Source organism: Schistocerca americana, chromosome 8 (assembly GCF_021461395.2).
Source record: "Schistocerca americana isolate TAMUIC-IGC-003095 chromosome 8, iqSchAmer2.1, whole genome shotgun sequence".
NCBI classification, from domain to species: domain Eukaryota; kingdom Metazoa; phylum Arthropoda; class Insecta; order Orthoptera; family Acrididae; genus Schistocerca; species Schistocerca americana.
The window spans coordinates 26740468-26761799 of record NC_060126.1 but is presented as its reverse complement, the minus strand read 5'-3'; the positions used below and the strand labels follow the sequence as shown (position 1 = coordinate 26761799).

At 44.2% G+C, this 21332-nt stretch overlaps 1 protein-coding gene and 1 pseudogene across 1 annotated transcript in view; one reads left to right on the top strand and one right to left on the bottom strand.

Moving 5' to 3' along the window:
- Positions 1–21332, top strand: part of LOC124545255 (putative fatty acyl-CoA reductase CG8306) — a 168714-nt gene that overhangs the window by 41821 nt on the left and 105561 nt on the right. The gene's annotated exons all lie outside the window — the stretch shown is intronic.
- LOC124546310 lies at positions 1096–1213 on the bottom strand (annotated as a pseudogene).

Genomic DNA, 21332 nt, shown 5'->3' with positions numbered 1-21332 from the left:
CCACTTCTTTCGTGGATGAGTTCCATTTCCGGAAGATTCTTGCTGTGAATCTGAGCCAGGCATCTGTTTTTCCTACTATTCTTTTACGTGGTTTCTAGCGTCTCCCCGATTTATTAAATCATTTAGCAAACAGTAAAGGAACTCAAGGAGAAAACTGCAAAAAATGGTTCAAATGGCTCTGAGCACTATGGGACTTAACTTCTGTGGTCATCAGTCCCCTAGAACTTAGAACTACTTAAACCTAACTAACCTAAGGACATCACACACATCCATGCCCGAGGCAGGATTCGAACCGGCGACTGTAGCAATCCCGCGGTTCCGGACTGCGCGCCTAGAACCAGTAGACCACCGCTGCCGGCAGAAAACTGCAAAAGGGGAGAAAAATAAAAGTTTGGGGTTTGCCGATAAGGACGGCGTAATACCCTCAGAGGTGGCAAATAACTAGGAGTAATTAAACGGAATCGACAGATTCTTGAAAAGAGGTTATAAGGAAAATATCGATAAAAAATTAAACAAACAAGGGCAATGGAATGTACTGGAATTAAATCAGGCTATACTGATGGAATGAAATTCGAAAATGAGACACTAAAGGCAGCCTATATAGGCAGAAAACTGACGATGGGCAAAGAACCGGGGAAACAACTTGCAGACTGGGAACAGCAAAAGAAGCATTTTCGACAAAGAGGAATCTGTTGACATCGAAAATAAATTTCAGTATTAGAAACTCTTTCCTTAAGGTATTTGTCTGCAGTGTAGCCTATTACGAAGTGAAATGTGGATAATAAGCAGTTCAGACAAGAACAGAATAGAATCTTTTGAAATGTGGTGCTACAGAAGATTGCTGAAGGTTAGATGGGTTGAACAACTAACGAGGATATTAACTAAAACTCCGTCCGAACGGGCCATGAAGGCCCAACAGTACCGACCGGTTGCCGTGTCATCCTCAGCCCGCAGGCGTCATTGGATGCGGATATGGTGGGGCATGTGGTCAGCACACCGCTCTCCCGGCCGTATGTCGCTTTACGAGACCGGAGCCGCTACTCCTCAATCAAGTAGCTCCTCAGTTTGCCTCACAAGGGCTGAGTGCACCCCGCTTGCCAACAGCGCTCGGCGGACCGGATGATCACCCATCCAAGTGGTAACCCAGCCCGAGAGCGCTTAACTTCGGTGATCTGACGGGAACCGGTGTTACCACTGTGGCAAGGCCGTTGGCAACTAACGAGAATATACTGAATCTCAATGGGAAAAAAAGAATTTTGTGGGGCAACCTCACTAAAAAACGGAGTCGGTTATTAGGACACATGTTGAAGCGTCGAGACATCGTCATTTTGGTACTGGAAGGAGGTGTGGAAGGCAGGAATTGTGGATGGAGACCTAGCCTTGAATCATAAGCAGGTTCAAATGGATGCAGGTTGGTGGTGGTGGTGGTGGTTAGAGTTTAACGTCTCGTCGACAACGAGGTCATTAGAGACGGAGCTCATGCTCGGGTTAGGGAAGGATTGGGAAGGAAATCGGCCGTGCCCTTTCAAAGGAACCATCCCGGCATTTGCCTGAAGCGATTTAGGGAAATCACGGAAAACCTAAATCAGGATGACTGGAGACGGGATTGAACCGTCATCCTCCCGAATGCGAGTCCAGTGTGCTAACCACTGCGCCACCTCGCTCGGTGATGCAGGTTGCAATAGCCGTGAATAGAAGAGGCTATCGCAGGACAGACTACATCTACATCTACGTGATTACTCTGCAATCTACAGTTAAGTGCCTAGCAGAGGGTTCACCGAGCTACTTCTCTAACTTTTCACACTCGAACAGCGCCCGGGAAAGGCAACCACTTACATCTTTCCGTGCGAGTTCTGATTTCTCTTATTTTATTATAATGATCGCTATGTAGCCGACTGCCAACAAAATATTTTCACACTTTGAGAAGAAAGTTGGAGCCTGAAATTTCGTGAGAAGGTCCTCACGCAGCGAAAAACGCCTTTGTTTTAATGACTGCCGTCCCAATTCGCGTATAATACCGGTGGAACTCTCTTCCCTACTTCGCGATGATACACAATGAGCTGCCCTTCTTTGAAATTTTTGGATATCCTTCGTCAATCTTATCTGATGTAGATCCCACGCCGCACAACAATACTACGGAAGAGGGCGGACGAGCGTAGTGTAAGCAGTCTCTTTAATAGACCAGTTACAGTTTCTACGTGATCTACCAATAAATCGCAGTCTTTCCCCACAAGGTTATCTATGTGATAATTCCAATTTATGTTATTCGTAGTTGTAATCCATAAGTATTTAGTCGAGTTTACAGCCTTTAGATTTGTGTAAGTTATCATGTAACCGAAATTTACCGGATTCCTTCTAGTACTCGTGTGGATGGCTTGACATTTTTCATCATTTCATGTCAATTACCGCTTTTCGCACCATACAGATATCTTGTTTAAATCATTTTGCATTTCGTTTTGATCATCTAAATGGTTCAAATGGCTCTGAGCACTATGGGACTTAACTTCTGAGGTCATCAGTCCCCTAGAACTTAGAACTACTTAAACCTGACTAACGTAAGGACATAACACACATCTACGCCCGAGGCAGGATTCGAACCTGCGACAGTAGCGGTCACGCGGTTCCAGACTGAAGCGCCTAGAACCGCATGGCCACACCGGCCGGCATTTGATCATCTGACGATCAGTACCTTCACTGGGCAGTAACAATGCTGATGCTGTTGCTGAAGTGCCACTATAGGAGAATTACTGAACACAATTTTCCGAAATTCACAATTTTCCGAAATTGCTTCACAAAAGAAGACGAAGTAAATATTTCAGAATTAGAATCAAGAACAACTGCTAACACGAGTTACGTGTAAATAGATATCCTCGGTGTAGTGAAGCTTGGAACACTCAATAAAGCAAGGGCTCTGGTCCAACCAGGTTCCTTTCAGGGCATGCTGATGCAATAGCTCTACGCTTAACAACCGTATACGAGCGATCGCTCACTGGAAGGTCCGTACGCAAAGACTGGAAAGCTGCACGCGTCACACCAATGCCTATGAAAGAAAACAGGAGTCACTCGCCGAATTACAGATCCATATCACTAACGTCGTTTTGCAGTAGTATTTTGTAGGATACATTCTGCGCTAACATTACGAATTACCTCCAGGAAAACGATTTACAGACAAACAGGCAACACGCATTCAGAAAACACAGTTCTCGTGAAACACGATTAGTGCTACGACATGGGGTGTAGCAGTACTCGAGTTCCAGAGGGCTTCTGACACCGTTCCTCACAAACGAGTTCTCCTAATCAAATTGCGCGCTTATGGTATATCGTCTCAGTTGTGTGACAGGATTCGTGATTTCCTTTGAGAAAGGTCACAGTTCGTAATAAGTGACGGAAAACCGTCAGCAGACAATGTGAGCGGCCCTCGCAGATTGTCCGCAGATAATGATGTCTTTTACCCACCCGCCCGCACTGGAAAACAGCCCTCTGTTGTCCACGGATCTAAAGGCAGGAGTTCGCAGCTCGCGGCTGCAGCTACCCGACGGGTTGTTTCTCTGCGTGTGCACTGTACTTCCTGGAACCGAACGCAAGTGTGGCGATTGTAAAGTCAACAGCGGAGAAAAGGCAGTGGTCTGTTTGTCGCAACCGTGAACGAGGTTGAGCAACGCGAGCGTACGAGAGGTTTGCAGATGATCAGAGGGCGTGCGGACATTTGCCACGCCGGACATTTGCCACACTTGCCTCTTCGCCAGGTAGCGATCCCTCAGCTAAGGGACGCCCTTCCTCGTACTTCTTCTGTCCGCTTTCAAACCGCCGTCTCCACATCTTACTCGATACGACCAGTACGTAAGGGACCTTTTTCTTCGACATCTTGGCGAAATACAGAGCTTCTTTTCCGAAATCGAAATATTTATAACTTTTGGGAAACTGATTGCGATAGAAACAGTCCCTCGCCATGGGAGCAACAAGAAAGGAACAATGTAAAGAGAATGCGAATGTACGCTAATCATTTCTTTTTGATCACTGCATTTGTGCCTACTTTAAGTACAACAGCTGCATGCCCAAAAGACAATAAGGGCAGAAGAAATGGTAATGTGAATGTTTGAAAAGAAGAACGACATACTTCATATTAATTTACTCTCTAAAATCGGATGTCCCTTGCGGCGAAGTATTAGTTAGTAAATTGTAGCGGGACAACGTTCGAAACATGACAAAAAATGGTTCAAATGGCTCTGAGCACTATGGGACTTAACATCTGTGGTCATTAGTCCCCTACAACTTAGAACTACTTATACCTAACTAACCTAAGGACATCACACACATCCATGCCCGAGGCAGGATTCGAACCCGCGACCGGAACGGTCACGCGGTTCCAGACTGAAGCACCTAGATCACACGGCCACACCGGCCGGCTCAAAATATGACAGAAAATACGTTCACTAAATAGAGATAAGAACATCAAAGATTGACATGTCATCTAAAGTCGACGCACAATTTTGAAATGTTAGAAATAAGGAATATTTACAGGGTCACAGAGAAAGCCTCCTTGGTTTTGGAGAGAAATGCCGTAATTGTAATGATCTGCACTACAACAGAAACAAGAAGCACAACTTAAGGAAAAATAATGTAATGTGTGTTTCAGCTCACAAGCTACATTGAAGCAGATAGTTCCTGTGACTTAGTATGGGCAGAGGTTATATTCGACAACCGAAATAAATTAATAATTGGCTCCTTTTACCGACTCCCGGTCTCAGATGAAACAGTTGCTGAATATACTTGGAAGGATAGACAGCATTGGTCGCATATTTTTGTTCATTATCGCAAAATCGATTTTCGGTCACTTAGTGACCATCTTCAGTGCTAGAAGTTAAAAATTTTTCACATTGCGATCAGAGAGTATAAAACAGAAAATCACAATTACATCTGCATATGAACATAACACTTGTTAGGAACATACCTGTAATATATAACTTAAATTAGTAAGCATTGGTGTCAATAAGCTTACGGCGATCACATAGACTGAGGCCGCTGTTTACATGCACTTGTTCAGCAGACCTCGGTGTGACGGGGCTTGACACGCCCTCTATGTGACATGTGACACGTGAAGACATAGTATTACTGGTTTTGCGAGATATTAACACTAAATAACTCTTGTGCATTTGTGAATCGTGCAGTAATTCAAATTTAAAATGTACGTACAACACATAGCAGACGAAGGGGGAAGGAAATATCTAAAATACATTGGCGTATTGTTTTTTAAAAAAACAAACTTATAAAACATAAAACAGATCGATGATAAGTTGTCAAAGTACAGGACATATAAAAGAGCAAAAGATAATGAAAAAAAATAATAAATGAATAACATGAATGAGGTGTAACACAGGTTTTTTAAAAAAAAACATAATACCCACCATCTGGCGTGGGAACTTAGAAGTACCACGTTCGTGATTTACGTAACATGTTACGTTAAGACTAAGGAGTCAAATATATAAAAAATAATAACAGTACGAAATTGCCATTACTTAATAATTAAAATGCCGTAAAACACAATGTTCATTACAAAAATGTTTGTAGGTGTGGATAAACAATTTTATCATATTTAACCGACATGCTGGTGTACGTCTCGTATGTCCCTTTGGGCAAGCTAGCAGTGTTATAACAGTGATTATAGGCTTCCGCATAAGCACTGGGTCAGAACCCATACGTACATGACATCAAATATACACGGTTGCTTACTGTAAAACATAGCCCCATCATTTGCCGTGGGAGGTTAGAAGTACATCGTTCTTGATTTACGTAAATATTACGTTAAAACTGAGAAGTCAAATTTATAAAATAGTAATAGTCCGAAAAAGCCACTAAGTAACAATTCATATGCCATTAAGTAATATTAAAAAAAAGTTTCGAGGGTGTAGAGTATCAATTTTGTTATCATATTTAACGGCGTGATAATGTACATATCATTCGTCCCATCACTGGTTGTACGCTTCCGCATAAGCACTGGGTCAGAACCCATATGTACATTCACAGGTTGATAAAACAGTAATAAAGTTGCCAAGCAACCGGTTTTGAATATTAATAAACTAATTTGATTTTACATAACTTATAGTAGTAGTGGGACCCATATGAAATACAAGCAGACTTAAGAAGTACCTATAATTCTAATTGTGTATTTGAAATACATTTGAAAATATAAGGTGCGAACAGGTAGTATACATCAAACATCGAGAAACCATCATGAGGAAGGACAGGTAATAGTGCCACTTATACCAAAAATATACATCGTACTTTAGAGAAAATAAACATAGGCTATGCACGATATCCAGCACTTATTCAAACAGCAAAGGAATTGCTAACATACATTAAAAATAATTACGTAAAGTGGTAACCCGTTCGTATTACTTTGTGTCAACGCCTACGAGATGTCGACTGTAGTAAAATTATGTTCAGTAGGCGTCCATGAGTTCTGCAAATTACGGAACAAAAACGGAGCATCTTTTTTAAAAACCGAAATTAGTAATGTTATTAAAACAAACCAAAACATGTGTGTCTATGTGTTGAGATAGTTGGAATAGCGGCCATTTTTTTTAAAAAAACCTGTGTTACACCTCATTCATGTTATTCATTTATTATTTTTTTTCATTATCTTTTGCTCTTTTATATGTCCTGTACTTTGACAACTTATCATCGATCTGTTTTATGTTTTATAAGTTTGTTTTTTTTAAAAAACAATACGCCACTGTATTTTAGATATTTCCTTCCCCCTTCGTCTGCTATGTGTTGTACGTACATTTTAAATTTGAATTACTGCACGATTCACAAATGCACAAGAGTTATTTAGTGTTAATATCTCGCAAAACCAGTAATACTATGTCTTCACGTGTCACATGTCACATAGAGGGCGTGTCAAGCCCCGTCACACCGAGGTCTGCTGAACAAGTGCATGTAAACAGCGACCTCAGTCTATGTGATCGCCGTAAGCTTATTGACACCAGTGCTTACTAATTTAAGTTATATATTACAGGTATGTTCCTAACAAGTGTTTTGTTCATATGCAGATGTAATTGTGATTTTCTGTTTTATACTCTCTGATCGTAATGTGAAAAATTTTTAACTTCTAGCACTGAAGATGGTCACTAAGTGACCGAAAATCGATTTTGCGATAATGAACAAAAATATACGACCAATGCTGTCTATCCTTCCAAGTATACCCATTATCTGGTCGTAGTGCACAGGACACTATGGAGTCGCCAATCAACAGTTGCTGAACATTTCAAAGAAAAGTTGGGTTTCATAACAAATAGGTATGCTACTCACACAATTATAGTTGGCAGTGACTTCAATCTACCTTCGTACGTTGACAAAAATACATTTTCAGACCCTATTGTAAATAGAAAACAACTTCCGTAATTGTTCTAAATGCTTTTTTAAAATTATTTTGAACAATTAGTTCACGAGGCCATTCAAATTTTAAATGGTTACGAAAACACACTTGACCTCTTAGCCACAAATAATCCTGAACATCACGACGGATACAGAGATTAGTGAACACACAGTCGTAGCGAGGCTCAATTCCGTAACAAAGAAATTCAGCAAAACTAAACGCGAAATGTATCTATTTATAAAAGCAGCTAAAAATTCGGTTGACGTCTTTCTAAGATAGTCTCCAATCCTTCCATACTGTGTAAGTGAAGACCATATGTGGCTTAAGTTCAAAGAAATAGTATCAACAGTACTCGAGAGATTCATACCAAATAAATTTATAAGAGACGGAACTGATCCCGCATGGTACACAAAACACGACAGAAAGCTGCTGCAGCTGCACCGAAAAAGGAACGTATAATTTAGACGGACGCAAAATCTCCAAGATGGGCGAAGTTTTACTGAGGCTCGAAATTTGGTGCGGATCTCAATGCGAGATGCATTTAATAGTTTCCACAACGAAAGACTCTCTAGAAATGTGGCAGAAAATCCGAAGAGATTGTGGTCCTATGTTAAGTAAACCAGCGGAAAGGCTCTGTAAGTACCTTTACTGCGCGACAGCGATGAGGAGGAGGAGGAGGAGGGAGAGACAAGGGGCCCAACCCTTTGGAGCAGGTAAAATCGTGGCAAATGTCCGGCATTCGATCAGAGAGAGCCACGAAGAGGCGCGCGCCCCTGAGTCGGTCTTCTCGCCCGCTGGCGGCCGCGCAGTTCCGGGAAAGGCGGCGCCCCGCCGGCGAACAGCAAACACTTGTCGAGCGCGGCGCGCACACAGCCCTCCCACTCCTCTGCGGCCAGCTAAGGAGACTCCCGAGGTCGCGCGCCAACACGTCCTGCCGCAGGACAGGTTTCGTTTCCAGCTATAAGGAAATCCCGCTTCCGTCTCCCGCACTGCGAGAATCACAGGCCGTCCTGCACTCACAGCGCGTGGAAGTAAGTAGAGAGGCTTTCCGCGTGGCGAAGAACCGAAGGGCGTGTGTCCGGACCCCCCCCCCCCCCCCTCCCCCCCGCACTCTTGGATACCTTCAGCGTCTAGCACAGCACCAGTTACCGCTGTTTCCTCTGTGTTTGCTTGTTTACTCACTACCTCATCTAGTCTCTCTATCGGGTGTGCTTCAGATGTGTTAGTTTTCAAGTTACCAATAACTTGCTCATTTTACAACTGCCGACGGCAGAACGTGGGACTAAACTCTGTTTACATACAGACTGAGCCAAACGCGTCCGACTGTACTCCACATTACACGACTGACGCACGTGTCTCGACGTTGTACAGCCACGTTACGGTCATAGTACGTTACTACTTTTTCGTATTCTTAGCGTCTTCTGAAGTGGATAGTCATCCCGCAGACATACATTATCGAACAGTACGCTCAGATGGAAAAATGATAATAACGTAGTTCCGTTCCGTCTAGGAAAGAAAAAAGAAAGGTCTACTTCGTTTTAAAAACTGTAAAAATAGAATATACATAAAGGATTTGGCTGACAGGGTGGGCGGCAATCAGCGGTTTTTTGCTGATGAAGCCATAGTGTACGACAAGGTTTCGAATTTGAGCGACTGTAGGAAGGCACAAGACAACTTAGACAAGGTTTCCAGTTGGTGTGACGAATGGCAGTTAGTCCTAAACGTAAAAGTGTGTTTGGATACAGTATTGCTAGTGTCCCGCTTGACACAGTCAAGTCTTTTAAATATCTGGGGATAACGTTGAAAACCATATGAATTGCAACGAGCATGTCAGATCTGTGGCAGAGAAGGCGAATGGACGACTTCAGTTTATTGGGAGAGTCATAGGAAAGAGTGGTTTACCTGTAAAGGAGACCGCCTATAGGACGCCTGGTGCGACCTGTTCTTGAGTACTGCTCAAGTGTTTGGGATCCGTACCAGGTCGGACTGAAGGAAGACATCGAAGCAGTTCCGAGACGGGCTGCTAGATTTGTTACCGGTAGGTTAGAACAACACGTAAGTGTTATGGAGATGCTTCGCAAACTCAAATGGGAATCCCTGCAGGGAAGGCGACGTACTTTCCGAGAAACACTATTGAGGAAATTTAGGGAAACGACATTTGAAGAAGGACTGCCGAACGATTCCACTCCCTCCAACATACGAGGGTAATTCCAAAAGTAAGGTCTCCTATTTTTTTATAAGACCTGTTTATTTCTACAATGGTTTACAACAGTTTAAAGCTTGAACATTTAGCTATTTTTTACATAATCACCATTTCTGTCGATACATTTTTGTAGACGCTGTGGCAGTTTTTGTATGCCCATGTCATACCATTTTGCCGCCATGCTGTTCAGAAAGATATGAACCTCTTCTTTCTCCTCGTCGTTGGAGCTGAATCGCTGGGACCACAATTAACGCTGACAGGTACTGTGAGACTCTCAAAAAACTCAAACGGGCAATTCAGAACCGGAGAAGAGGAATGTTGAGCAAGGGCGTACACATTCTCCATGACAGCGCTCGCCCACACATCGCTCGGCAAACCGTTGCTCTCCTGCAACAGTTTCAGTGGAACATAATCACCCATCCACCCTATAGTCCTGACTTGGCGCCCAGTGACTATCGCCTGTTCTCTAGGTTAAAACAATATTTGGCCGGAAAGAGATTCAGCTCCGACGACGAGGTGAAAGAAGAGGTTCATAACTTTCTGAACAGCATGGCGGCGAGCTGGTATGACACGGGCATAGAAAAAACTGGCTCAGCGTCTACAAAAATGCATCGACAGAAATGGTGATTATGTCGAAAAATAGCTCAATGTTCAAGCCGTAAACTGGTTTAAACCATTGTAGAAATAAATAGGTCTATGTACTTAAAAAAATAGGTGACCTCGTACATTTCGCGCAAGGAACACGAAGATGAAATACGAGAAATTAGGGTTCACATGGAGGCATACAGACAGTCGTTTTTCCCTCGCTTTATTTGCGACTGAAGCAGGAAAGGAAATGACAAGTGGTGGTGCAGAGTAACCTCCGTTACGCATCGTACGGTGCGGATTGTCTCTGTAGATGTACATGCAGATTCTGGTTAAAAGGGAAGGCATTGTAGCATGGCATGCACACATTCTTAGAACAAAGAGAGAAAACAAGAAAGGTGCAAATAAACCTAAAGTTGTGTTCTGAACCTCCAACTGGGGGGTACGGAATGTCGTGTGCGGTCGCAACAGGAATCAGTATTAAATAAATGCTGTCCGTAGATCTCCGGTTTATACAACACTATCCCGTCATACAACACTATCCCGTCATACAACACTATCCCGTCATACAACACTATCCCGTCATACAACACTATCCCGTCATACAACACTATCCCGTCATACAACACTATCCCGTCATACAACACTATCCCGTCATACAACACTATCCCGTCATACAACACTATCCCGTCATACAACACTATCCCGTCATACAACACTATCCCGTCATACAACACTATCCCGTCGTTCAGCCGACGACTCTCAGGACAATATTGTCCTGAAAGTCGTCGGATTTCGTTCCCTACTCATCTGAATTTTCCTGTTCCATTCGAATAAAATTGTGAAGCTAATCTCGACCTTGAAATGTATGTTATGAACTCCAATGCAACATCTTAAATATGGGCGTAATACTTTATTCTAAAACCGAAAATGTTGCGGAACTTCGACTGAGTTAACGAATAATGTCTATTAGTACGTATTTCTGATCGTCGTGCAGCGTACGAGCAGTTCGCTGTTGAAGCTATCGACGAGTCCAGAATCCTCTTCCTGATTTTCTCCGCCTTTCTCTTTCGGTAGAGCGCCAGATGCAACCAAATCACGGTAAAGAGCTCGTTATGTTCCGCGAGACGCGGCGGGTCGTTTCAGAGCGCGCAGCATCTACGACGGACAGCACGTCTGGCGTTTCTCCGTGATGAGAAACTCATCCCGTCTGGGAACGACGGACTTGCTGGTATCGCAGGCCGCGAACCTCACACTGTGACTGCGTAAAGGCCGCGAGTTCAAAAGTAACGTGCAGTGAGACAAGTCAGTATTCCGAATGTGGATCCTCTGGCCGCAGTGCCACCTACAATGGGCTCAAAAGAACTAACAAGGGGAGGCCGTCCACGACGATGGGATCGCGGATTTACTTCAGACTTTGTACGCCTCTACTAGGCCATTAAGACAGCAGAATGTGCGAGTTGTCAGCTCCACGACTCTGGCAATTCCGAGAAAATCGCAAGAGAGTTTCTATACGCATCTACTGTGTAACTCATGTATCTGTGCGAAGGGTTGCCTGTGAGAAGTCGTTGTGGTTAGCGTTCGCGCTTTGCAAGAGTATGCCGGACGAAGCGACAGTTAGAATTCTGCAAGCACTTATTTTTTAATCTACACTTTCTTCGTCACTGGTCACATCATTTACTTAATACGACATTTGCGAGGCAATATAATGAAAGAAACCCACGCACAGTTTCATCAAGTTGTAGTGAATTTCCTAAGTTATTTGACTACTTACTGTTTAAATTAAATTTTCAAGGACGAGGGAAGGGCCTGGAAAGCCCAAGTCGAAGCTCAATAAGTAATGATGCTAATGACATTGTTGGGTAGTATAGTAAGTCACAATGTGCCGGACTACAAGAGTCATGTACAATTACTCGTCGGATGTGCTCTCGACGTCACACGTTGCAGCGTGGTATTTGCCATACAGATATGGAAAACGAAAATTGAAGAGGCATCTACTACATTGAATGAATGCATTGTTCCCACTCAAATGGTTCAAATGGCTCTGAGCACTATGGGACTTAACATCCGAGGCCATCAGTCCCCTAGAACTTAGAACTACTTAAACCCAACTAACCTAAGGACATCACACGCATCGAGGCCCAAGGCAGGATTCAAACCTGCGACCGTAGCAATCGCGCGGTTCCATACTGAAGCGCCTAGAACCGCTCGGCCACCACGGCCGGCATTGTTCCCGCATTTACAGGGAATGTTCAGAGTCCCTTAGGGAAACACAACTCGTTGACATTTTGAAAAATTTCTCTTTCTTCCGATAGTATAGATTAAAAATTAAGCCGGAGCGGTAGCCAACCTGTCACCTCACGCAGGTTACTTTTACGAAGCTCGAACACTAACCAGTTCCAACTCTAAAGTCTGGCACCTACTCACAGATACATGAGTTAGACAACAGACGCGTAAAACTTCTCTCGTGATTTTCTCAGAATTGCCAGAGTAGTGCACCTTACAACTCGCACGTTTTGTTGCTTTAACGGCCCAGTAAATATGTACAAAGCCTGAAGTAAATCTGTGATCCCAACGTCGTGGCTCCCCCTTGTAATTTGTACAAGAGCCCGATCTCCTTTTCTGGAGGAATGACAAATTAATGGGAAAAAAAGTGCAATGAACGTCGAGGGGCGGACTGCCACTCGACGAATGGCAAGTCGCGGTCTCTAAGGCATCTGATCATCAATGAGCAGCCTGTGCTCGGTATGAAGTACCTGGAGAAATTTATGGAGTGTCTTCCTCGCGAAGTTGTGGCCACTATTCAGGCGACACAGACGTGTTGTTTGTTTGCAGTGAATAACTTTTTGTGCGCTTTGATCATCGTCATTAGAAGGGATCCGTGTGGAAATGGGTGGAACTCTTACGAAACGCTGCAGCACCAAGGCCTGTGCAAGTACTGACGTCAACATTAGAGCTCCCGCGGAAAATCACAGACAGCCGTCAGCCGTGTTGTGCGCGACCGAGGCCAGCCGCAAGTGTTCGCTTCTCTTTGCGAAGGCAGCGCGCGTCCCGGAGTGAACCCAGGCGTCCGCAGACACGGCGGGCAGGTTCCCGGAGGCCTGCAGTCGACGGCCGTGCGTCGGCCGTGCGTCGGCCGGTTACGCTACTACGCCACTGCTTGCAAAGCCGTGGTTACACGGGGCGGGCCAGCTAGCGTGGACGCAGACGCGGACGGCACATCCGCCCTCACGAGAGACGCGATAGACAGCGTCGGCACACGGAAGCAGCCGGTCAGCGTGACCTGCGCCCACAGCGCTCTCCAGCGGCCGTTGTCGTCGTCACTTGGCTCTCTAAACGTACACTGTCTTCACGAAACCGGACGCGCGTGAACTAGCTGCGACAGCGCTCTGAGCGCTTGTCGAAGAAGAGCGGAGAAAATAGCGAGGAAGATTCTTGACTCGTCGACGGCTCGAACAGCTAATTTCTGATGGAGGAGCACTACGTAGTGCTGTACAATGATCTAAGAGACATACTTCTAGAAGTTATAATTAAATGAGTTGAATTTTCAACCCACTTCCGGTTTTAAATTAAATACCGCTACTGGATATTGTCTAACGTCAGCATGCGCGTGCATGATATCCACATTCTTAATGTTCCATTTACTACCAACACTGAAATAACGTACTTCATTACATAGATTTGTAGATCGAGATTCGTTTCGTAATTTCACTCCAGTGGAAGAGGAGATTTTTTCGGACCTGCTAACCGTAAATGAAAAAGATATTTACTGTCAAGCTGCAAACATGAACCAGTCCAAGAGATAAGTATATACAAATATTACAGAAAGTTTCATAATACGAAAAACTTCCATGGAGTAGCTTACGTTTACTTTTATCCACAGACAGGCAATCGCTCTTAAGATGGCTGGACACTGGGGAAACATTCCAGTCGTAGGTCTGTGCAACAAAAACCATAAAAAATACATTATTTATAATAAATAACATTTACTTTTAAGGTAATACTCCTATTAAATGAATAAGAAAGACCTAGAATCTCTTAACAAAGAAAAGGTTAAAAAATTGGTGGAAGACAGATGCAAACCTCGTACCATGCACCACAGCGCACGACGCTATGAATAGCGCTACAACTTCGACATCACATCCACAGCTCCTTATATAGCGTACGACCAGTGGCGGCTGTTGTGTAAGAACACAGGGCCACGTGAACACCCTAATTTTTTACACCTCGCCGATCCATTCACTGCTGTTAAACGTAATGTAGAAGCGGTAACCTGAAGCACACGACCCTAAATCTACCGCACTATGCTACATTGCTACTCCTCTGGTCTCCGTGAAACTTGGCATCACGGTCCCGAGCACATCTCCAGTTGTGCAAGTTTTAAGGAGCCTCTGCGCAAGGCCGTCCGCTGTCGAGGGCGGTTCTAGGCGCTTCAGTCTGGAACCGCGCTGCTGCTACGGTCGCAGGTTCGAATCCTGCCTCGGGCATGGATGTGTATTATGTCCTTAGATTAGTTACGTTTAAATAGTTCCAAGGGGACTGATGACCTCAGATGTTAAGTCCCATAGTGCTTAGAGCCATTTCAAGCCAAATATATACGGATTTGATAAACAACGTACACAGTTCATCACTCAACTACAAGTATATATCAATTACAGCAACCAAAGAAGCAGACTTTTATCCCCATTCGCTTGGCATAAATCCCGCTTGACGGTAGCGCACGCCTTAGATGTGTCATTTCACTCATTATATGGTAAAATTAGATTGGGCATCAGTATATGTTTGAGTCATACAGATAGAAACACCTATTTTGTGGGATTCTGAATGAGATATAGTACATTAAGTCTTGGATTATATCACTCAGTGATCCATTTGAGATGCTGAGAACCATAAAGCACATCACCGTCGATTGTAAGTCTGTAGCATTTATTCACGATTCTGACATCTGTTGATCTTATGCAGGGTCAGGTTTGTCTGTGCTGCACGCCCACAGATATTGTATATATGAACGTTCGAAACAAAAAGCAGTCTCGCTGGTTTCTTTGATATTCACTTAAATGTGGGATCGACAACTGTGTGCTTTAAGCCCTTATGATTCTCAGCGCCTCATTTGTATTCCAGTCAAGTAACCATGTTGTTGTACTACTAGAATTTAATGTTTTTCACGGAGGGCGTTTTTGTTTGGAGTTGGTTGTTTACGGTGCAGGAATTGGCTTTCTGTGCAGTGTCAATTACTAGGAAAAGCTAGCTACAGATGAACTAGGGCCTGCCAGATCAGATCCGTTGACCGAGAAAGTGACGAAATCAAATAAGCGTGGCTACAAGCGAACATTTAACAAAGAAGTATATAATAGGCGTAAGTCGGTGTCTGGGTGCAACGTGACGAGGTCTCACTTTCAGCCCGGGAGTTAATTCGTCAATTAATACGTGTTTAGGATATATATATATATATATATATATATATATATATATATATATAAACTTATCAGCATATTTATACACCTACAGCCACTATCAACAATAATAATAGCAATCATAATAATAATAATGATATGTTTAAGTTGTCTGAAAAAAGAAAGAACTGTTTTTGTGGAATTCTGTTGTTTTGTACATAATTACGTACAGTTTAGGGCAAGAATGAAACAATATTTAAGCTTTCACTACTCTCTGTTTCACATTTTTGTATAGATGGAAGTTTTCATTCTTGCCCTAAACTGTACGTTATTATGTAGAAAACAACAACAATCCACAAAAATAATTCTTTCTTATTTCAGACAAGTTACACATATCATTATGATCGTTATTATGATTGCTATTATTATTGTTGAAAGTAGCTGTAGGTGTATAAATATGCTGATAAACTTAACTGTTGTACAGCAGATCCTACTAATTTTACTCTCATATTTATATGAATCTAAAAATTTGTGAACACCCGGAATCTATGAGGGATGCCCAGAAAGTAATGCACAGAATTTTTTTTTCTCAGCTGGAAAAAAATGCTACGAATGCGAAACGTTACGTGTTTATTATCTGAAGTTTTTCCGACAGATAGCGTAGCTGCAGGACAGTTTCAAAATGGCGTCTGTAGGTGATGTACGTTATTAGCAACGTGCCGTCATTGAATTTCTCGCTGCGGAGAAAGAAACTGTGGGAGAATATTCACAAACACTTTTGTAACGTCTGTGGAGCGTCTGCTGTTGACAAAAGTATAGTTAGTTGCTGGGCACGGAGGGCGAGGTCTACAGAAGGCGGTTCGGCGGAGCTCCACGATTTCGAGACCATCCATGGTTGTCAAGGCCGACATGTTGCAGCGACCTGATGTTGCCATTCACGAGGACAGACGCATCCGTGGTAGACATTTTGAGGACGATGAGGAGGTGATTCACACAGTGAAGCACAGGCTCCGCCACCAGGACAAGAATAGGTACCTACAGGGCACACATGCCCTTGTTTCGCGCTGGAGGAAGACCATAAAACAGGATGGAGATTACGTGGAAAAATAAGGTGTGTGGATAAAACACCATTCTTTCGTGTGTGTAGTTCTCATTATGTTCAATAAAGAATTGCGTCTAAAGACTACATCTACAAATGTCATTATTTGATATTTAATATGCAAGACGCGCTTTTGGTAGATCACCATCGTGCCGCAGCATCGAAACGTATACTTTCTTAATACACAAGTTGTAACACTAAAAACATCAACTAGAGGAAGTGCCTACCGATATGCAGTTTCCTGCTATTTTAATGTAACAAATCGCAGCTAAAAAGATGTGTTTTCGAGAGATCCTCAATTTCCTGATGCTTTGAACCAGCTTATATTCATAGCACGTACTCATCGAGATCTACTAAATACGATGTTCAACGCCATACAATACGGCGGTTCCTATGTTAGGTTTGTAACGTAAAATGATGTCGCATGTCTCTCTCCAGGAATGCGAGTCTGGCATGCCAGATTTTTATTTCACGCTCCGCATTGTAGTGGGACGTGGAATTCAACGTTGTGACGTCACCTGCTCCTCGCCCACGTGCGTTTCCAGGTCCCGTGAGAGGACCGCTTAAGGCTAGTAAGACTTCGAACCTCGATTTGTGGGAGACGCTTGAGCAGCGCATCGCACTAGGGCAGCATTCGCTACACGTTAAGTACGTACTAGAATCGCGTGAAAGGTGAGTAAATTCCGCGAGCCGTTGGGTGTATACTTCCCTCGCGAGCATTCGCCGCGCCGCAGCTGGGGCTCACAAGGCTCGGGTATTCGTTCCGCTGCGCGTCGGCTCATAATCACAGCGCACGCCGTCAGCCAAGGGAGCGCGGTGTGGTAACGGCGGACAATTACCGTGCCTGACGGCGCTGCGGGGGAATGTATGCGGTGTAGCGGGAGGAGGGGGGGGGGGGCGGAGGAAACGTAAACAACAGAACCAAAGCGGGACGGTAGTGGAGACGGCCCGGCAACAGTCGCGTTAACGAGGTGTGACGACGATGCATCGTGTGGGAGCTTTGTGTGATAGGGATGGGCTAATCTGTTATGGTAAACCTGCCTAACTTCGTGGTATTATGGATTGTAAATGAAAAAGCAAAACAAATTTTCAGCCTAGGAATTGTGTGTTTTACATGTAAGAGACATCATAAACAACATTTAAGAAATGAAAAACGGTTGAAGTTATAAAATGTAGTAACCAAAGTGGGCATACTACCCAACTTCGTCATAGTATATGTAATCCTGTGATACGAATTACTCAACTTGTTTATAATGTGCTTAATTACATGATAATTTTCTTTTGCATTGTTAAAATTCACTTAACGCTCGTTTCACTCAATTTCAACTGTCAGTGTCACTAACGTTTGCACTTGAGTACCGTAGCTTCTGCTGTCTAAGGTGGGTCCATTGCAGACAAAACCGACGCTCAGTCCGAGCACTAGTATTGTTTCTACAGCCGTAGTTCTTTTTACAAGTGGCACATAGGTCATCATTTATTTGTTCTTTCCGTTCTTTTTTCCCTTAGACATTGATTTCACTGTGATACAGTGGTTACCGGATTATTGGGTTAACGTTCAGGAGGAACCTGCATTTGTGTTATGAAATTCACTTCACTTCATTCGTAAGGGTAAACGGCCTACCCATTTTGCCAATGGTCACATTGTCTTTGTCACCATCACTGCAGTGTACATAGTCTTTTAAGATACTCCATGGAATGGAGAAACGTTTAGCAGCTGTGTAGACTTATGAACCAAAACATTACGATCACCTGCTTGATAGCTTGTTTGTTCGCCTGTGGAACGAAATACATCGCTCAGTTCGTGTATCAGGGTTCCGACAGTTTGTTGGTAGGTTTGTGGAGGCATGTAGCTCAAAGAGATGGTTGAAATGCCTCTGAGCACTACGGGACTTAACATCTGAGGTCATCAGTGCCCTAGACTTAGAACTACTTAAACCTAACTAACCTAAGGACGTCACACACGTCCATGCCCGAGGTAGGATTCGAACCTGCGACCGTAACAGCAGCGCGGTTCCAGACTGAAGCGCCTAGAACCGCTCGGCCACAACGGAGGTGTGTAGCATTGAATGTCTGCGCACATGTCATGTACTTCTCGTAAACAACAGACAGCCGATTTCCGTTCGCGGGATGGCGGCTGATAACGACCCAGATGGGTTCCAAAGGATGTACAACAGACGAAGTCGATCGCCGAGACATCAGCGTGTCGTGAGTTCACTATATTGCTCCTCAAACAGACATGACCGCCAATTGCTGAATAAGAACAGCCAGTCGGCTAGTGACTTTCCCATTCAGCCTTTTCTCTAATAAAATAAAATAAAAAAATAAAAGTGACCCTTCTGCTCTGTTTTCGTGATGTCACAAACATTTTTAACAATCACGTGTTTTTGCGCCCAGCAACTAGTCTCGCATCAGAGATCTTCTGAAAATAAAGAAACAGCACCCGAGGCTAGGCTGTTAATTTTTCCACAAGCCGTGTTTCTGTGGGAAAGCGTAGGAGCGCCATCTGCTGAAGGCACGGGAAAGCACTGGCCCTCCGCTAATGTCGCTGCTTCCCCTGCCTTCGCCCGGCTGCGGGACTGCGCTGAACTGCAATTGTAGCGCTGACTTGGAGACAAATACTAACGGATTTAGCGCTGTATTTGGCCTCAACATATACACGGCACTCTAAATTTTTGTCCGAGTTTCAACATGCAGTCGTTTGCTCTCATAATTTGGAGTTTTGTCAGCAAACACTGTCCGTTGAAGAAGTTCCGAAAGTGACATTATTTCTGGCGTATAAGCGACGTCAGCGCACTCGCTACGATGGCCGCGTGAACTGGTAGCTGCAAACAACAGACGTGCATGCGACCAGCTTTGACTAGACCGTGTTAAGGAGTGGATGTGTGGCTGTAGTGTTTCTGTACTGTTGTGTCACAAATCGCAATAGAGCAGCATGTTTAAATCAAGTTTTCAAGACATCCTCCAGACTGTTTTTAAGAAGGAGAAAGAGTGTGCAAAGTTTGTCCGGCACACCTTGACTGACGAACGAAAGCGACAAGTGGAGGCCTTGCGCGTCTTGATTGAATGCAAAACGCCGACGTGGCGTCATCAAAGCGAACCTACCACAAAACCACGAAGTGCAAACACTCACATCAATGGTGAACACTTTGACGGCATAACCAACATTCGAGGCAAATGTAATCGCGAGTTCATCGACATCCAAAAAAGGACTTTTCTAGCAGTTTCATACTTTTGCACGAACGTTCTGTGCATTGTACTCAAGTGAGGGGAGCCTCTGTACAAAAACTGAAGCGTTAAAACAATCTTAACTTCTATTTTTTTTAATAATCCAGTCTCACAACTCCTTGGACTTATGGGATTATGAGCACGACTCTTCCCTGTGTTCAAAAATCAAAGCGATACTGATTTCTTTGCGCGCGCGTGTTCGGTTTCCCTGTCGTTGCTGGTTTGTGGATGTATGAGAGCAGCTGGCGGCGTCAGTCGCGTTTGCTGTAACATAGGGGATCACCTGTACTACTCGTACAGTCTGTTTGCTTAGTTTCAGCTTGCTATAGGTGACTAGAAACCCCTAAGGAAAAACGTTGTGCTTCCACCCGGCGTTATGATCGTGATTCCCCGGTTTACGATAAAGGGCTTTTTCTAGTGTCTAGAATTGCTGTACGATCATGGGAAGAGTTTTTTGAATATTTGCACGCGGTTCTCGAGGCGGAACTCACAATATTTGTCCGCGAGGCGTGTGTGTCGTGGATACTAGAACTTTGTTCTGTGTGACCTGCAGACAGCGCAGACGAGTCTCAACTGCTTAACCCCAGACTGGCGCAGCGTATGTCACCACTGGTCTACTAAGTGGCGTGTAGATGGACCTCAGCAACATCGTGTTTACTTTGCCTGTTCAGAGTTGGATGGAGCTGTTTGTGCCTCGTCTATGCTTTATTAGCGACATACACTGAAAAACCAAAGAGACTGGTACACCTGGCCAATATCGTGTAGGGCCCCCGCGAGCACGCAGAAGTGCCGCAACACGAAGTGGCGTGGACTCTACTAACGTCTGAAGTAGTGCCGAAGGGAATTGACACCATGAATCCTTCAGATCCGTCCAGAAGAGTACGAGGGAGTGGAGATCTCTTCTGAACAGCACGTTGCAAGGCATCCCACATATGCTCAATAATGTTCATGTCTGGGGAGTTGGTGGCTAGTGGAAGTGTTTAAACTCAAAAGAGTGTTCCTGGAACCACTCTGTAGCCGTTCTGGACGTGTGAGGTGTCGCATTGTCCTGCTGGAATTGCCCAACTCCGTCGGAATGCACAATGGATAAGAATGGGTGCAGGTGATCAGACAGGAAGCTTATGTACGTGTCACTTGTCAGAGTCGTATCTAGAAGTATCAGTGGTCCCATATCACTCGAGGTGCACAAGCCCCACACTATTACAGAGTCTCCACCGGCTTACCCCTGCTGACATGCAGGGTCCATGGATTGATATGGTTGTCTCCATACCAATAGACGACGTCCATCCGCTTGATACAATTTGAAACGAGACTCGTCCGACCAGGCAACAAGTTTCCAGTCATCAACAGTCCAATGTCTGTGTTGACGGGACCAGGTGAGGCGTAAAGCTTGGTCTCGTGCAGTCATCGAGGGTACACGTTGGGCCTTCAGCTTCGAAAGCCCATATC